General features: G+C 47.8%; 1 pseudogene; it reads left to right on the top strand.

Moving 5' to 3' along the window:
* The first annotated feature begins 617 nt into the window (after positions 1-617).
* LOC136637483 (5S ribosomal RNA) lies at positions 618-736 on the top strand (annotated as a pseudogene).
* Positions 737-4,074: the final 3,338 nt, after the last annotated feature.

The raw sequence follows: 4,074 nt of genomic DNA on the forward strand, positions 1-4,074 counted from the left end.
CTTCCCCTCTATTTTACGTCACTCACTGGACATTTCTTAGTCCAAATTCCCAGGTAGCCAGGATAGCAGCCACTTGGTTACTTCTCTTTCTTTTTCTACATTCCTTCCCCACTGAGCAGCTGGATCAACAGACTTACAAAGAATGTTAGTTACATCCAGCTAGCATCTCATTTTCATATCAGACATATGACAGTAGTCAGGCAGTTGGGATGATATATACCAGCCTCATCTTTCATCTTTCCTCCATCCACTGGTGTGCCTGGCTCTGGATAGAATTGACTCCATTGTGAGCAAACGAAACTGCCTTCTGCAGACTTGGGCCATTGACCCATTTAGGTCAGGAGGCTACAGTTAACTACATGCAAAGCAACTGCTCTTTCATTAACCTAGAAGCCCTCCCAGTGATTGGAGCAGGGTGGTTCTGGCACAAAGGACAATAAAAAAAATCACACACACACACAAACATAACCAGCATTCAAAGGAGCGCTTGAACAACAGCTAGGTCCTGGCGCCAATACCACTGTGGCAGCCCTCTTACTAACTGATTTTTAGAAGGGAGCCATGATTTGACTAAAATTGCAGGAAATTTGGAGGTGGAGCTTGTGGATATCCTTAAGGATCATGCTTAAATTACCCTGCACATGCCTGATCTCATCTGATCTCAGAAGCTAAGCAGGGTCAGGCCTGGTTAGTACTTGGATGGGAGACTGCCTGGGACTACTGGGTGCTGTAGGCTTATACCATAGTCTTTCGAGACTGAAGGTTGCCAACCAGCCATTTTCTACCCTTTCATCTCACGGCACACTGACAAGGAATAGGGAAAACTCTATTGGGGCTTGAACTCAGAAGACGATCATATGCATGCTAACATAAGAACAGCCCCACTGGATCAGGCCATAGGCCCATCTAGTCCAGCTTCCTGTATCTCACAGCGGTCCACCAAATGCCCCAGGGAGCACACCTGATAACAAGAGACCTGCATCCTGGTGGCTTCCCTTGCATCTGGCATTCTGACATAGCCCATTTCTAAAATCAGGAGGTTGCACATACACAGTTAGACAGTTCCTGGTCCAATTCATCTCCAGGCAGGGCTGGAAAAGAATCGGTTGAAAGCCACTGACAGTCAGCATGGATGGCACTGTGAATTAGACCAGTGGTTCTCAAAATTTCTTTGAGAAACTTTTGAGAACTTTGAGTGGTTCTCAGAATCTACCGGGTAGATGGGACTCGATAGCCTGGGAAGGCAGCTCATCTGAGAGCAGGAAAACTCTGATCCAAAACCTCTACTGCCTTGTGGCTACATCCAGTTATGGAAAAGGCTTCAGGAGTCAACCTTGAGGCAAAATCCGGAGCTGGAGTCCCTAAGGCAGTTCACGGCTGAACACAGTCATGTTCTGGCAACTCCTGTGACACTGCTGGAACCAACAGTACTGGCTTCTGCCTTTCCATTGGACCATTTCAGCGATGTGGAGAGGGGGGATTTGCTGCATGGGTAACAGTCTATCCTCCATATCTACCTTACCCAGGCTTCGCGCACTGGAGAGGACACTGTTCCGGAACCACTATTCAGAGCGTGATACCATAGTCTTCCGAGACTGAAGGATGCCAACTGTCCTGTCTCAAACTTTTTAGCATCGGGACCCACTTTTGAGAATGACAATCTGTTGGGACCCACTGGAAGTGATGTCATGGCCGGAAGTGACATCTAGCATGAGCAGTTTTTTTATGTTCCCCCGTACAACAAAATCAAATCAATTAAAATGGTTTTCAAACTTCCGTGCTGACTTACTAGCCTTTGGTTCATACTTCTTTGTGTTTGTTTTTTCCTTGCAGCCAGTTCATTGCTTTGTTTCTATCCCCACTGCTCTCATTTTTGGAAGACATCTGTGTGGATAATCTTGGCAAGAACGTACACATTAATCACTTGTATGTACTCTGTGTATTTTATAGTATGAGCTGCCAGAGGGGATAATATCTAGCTATGCTTCAGACCTTTAACAGGAAATGTTGGCTGGTTTGGGCAGTGAAGGTCTTCTGTTCGAGACAGGAAGATTTCTATAGAAATGCTTATTAACCCAACACAGGGACTATTTTATAGCATCCTTAATAGCTATTGGCCTGAGCCTGTGCCACCACTCTGTCAAGTCAGCAATTCATAGAACTGGGCACCAGAATTCAACTGTGACAAGCCCAGAAGAGCCCAAGATGGGAAGGCCCTGTAAGAACTGGGCAACAGTTTCATGTCTGCAGCAAAGATCTGTGTGAGTGGGTCAGCCTGCTCGATCTTCTTAGAATCCTGAACAGACCTAGGACCCACTGGCGGACCTAGGGCAGGGCAAATGGGGCAGATGCCCCAAGCACTGACCCTCTGGGGGTGCCTCCACCAGCCTCCCCCCTCCCTGCCCGTTTGTCCTTTTCTTAAAGGAGAAGGGACACTCATGATCTCTGCTGGAAAAGCAGAGAAATGCTGGAAGGCCCTCTAGGCACCCCCTGCACTCTTCTCCTCTCCTCCAGCCTTGGCCAGTCCCAGGACGCCCAGGGGTTGAGGTTGTACATGGAGAGATGGGAGGGGAAGAAGCCAGCAGGTGCAGGTTGTGTGAGGTGGATGAGGGAGGGGGGCTGTACAGAACAGCCTGAGGGGGGGATTGTTCTGCAGGCACTCAGGACTCTCCACTGGCTGAGTATCAACCAAGCAGCTGACCTGCTTCTGCAGCCCTGCCCCCCTCAGCCAATTTCTGTCTACTCAGAAGTAAGTCCCACTGTGTTCAGTGGGTCTTACTCCCAGGTAACTACATAGAGCTGAGGTATTCAATCTGTGCCTGGGGCCTCCCTACTTGCTGCTTCTCTGTGGCTGTGAATGAGGTGGGTGGGGCAGTGTGAGGTGGGCGAGAAGGCTGGCTGGGCAGCAGCAGAGGTGCTGCATCTCATCAGCACAGGGTGCGCTCCAGGCAGGCTTCAAACTGGGAGGGAAGAGTAAGTACAGGCAGCACAGTGCTTTCCTCCACTTGGAAAGGAGGGAGCCCAGTCTGCTGGGGGGGGGGGGGTCCAAATGCCCCAGCCTGCATTCCTCCATCTTGCCTGGGGGGAACAGGGGGGACATCTGCATGTTGGGTGTGTGTGTGAGAGCAGCCCCCATCTTCTTTGGGGGTGAGTTATAATCTTGCTCTGTGTGGCTGCAATCCTTTCCACACTTTCCTGGGAGTAAGCCCCATTGACTCAAATGGGACTTACTTCTGAGTAGAGCTACATAGGCTTGAAGTCTGTGTCAGGTTAACCAAGGATCTTCACCTTTCTCTTTTTCCTCCCCCTTCAAAAAAGAAAAAAAAAGCCACTCATGATGGCTTTGTCTCCAAAAATTGATTAAAAAATAAAAACACCTATTCCTTTTCAGCCACCCCCCTTTTTCCTCCTGCCTGGGGGGGGGGGACTTCCCATGTTGGCTGCTATTGTAAGACAAAAGGCACAATCCTAGCTAGGTCTACCCAGAAGTAAGTCCTATTGTGTTCAATGGGACTTACTCCCAGGAAAGTGAGGTTAGGATTGCAACCAAACAGCCTCTGGGTCTGTTTGCATCAGTTAGCAGCTAGCAGATACACACAAAACAGTCTTCCCCTCCCCCAGCAAATTCATCACTTCTCCCCCCCCTTTCCAATACCCTCCAGCTGTGCTGCTAACAAACTCAGGGCACAATCCTAACCAGGTCTACTCAGAATTAAGTCCTATTGTGTTCAGTGGGACTTTCTCTCAGGAAAGTGTGGTTAGGATTGCAGCCTCAGAGTGCTGGCAGCTCTTTTTTTTTCTAGTGTATAATTATAACACCTTCATCCCCATTTTGGGGGTAACTGAGGTGTTGTTTCCAAATAAATGTGCTCAGGATTATGATTTATGAGCAACTTCTTACATTGCATTTTAAAGATCCAGAACACTTTAAGATGCAGTTGTCTCTGAGAGAATGCTTTTGATCAGATATTTTCAACGCCCTGGGTCCCGTTAGGGAGAAGGGCGGGATAAAAATAAAGTTTTATTATTATTATTATTATTATTATTATTATTATTATTATTATTATTATTATT

The sequence above is a fragment of the Tiliqua scincoides genome, chromosome 1 (genome assembly GCF_035046505.1).
Source record: "Tiliqua scincoides isolate rTilSci1 chromosome 1, rTilSci1.hap2, whole genome shotgun sequence".
In the NCBI taxonomy this organism is placed as follows: Eukaryota; Metazoa; Chordata; class Lepidosauria; order Squamata; family Scincidae; genus Tiliqua; species Tiliqua scincoides.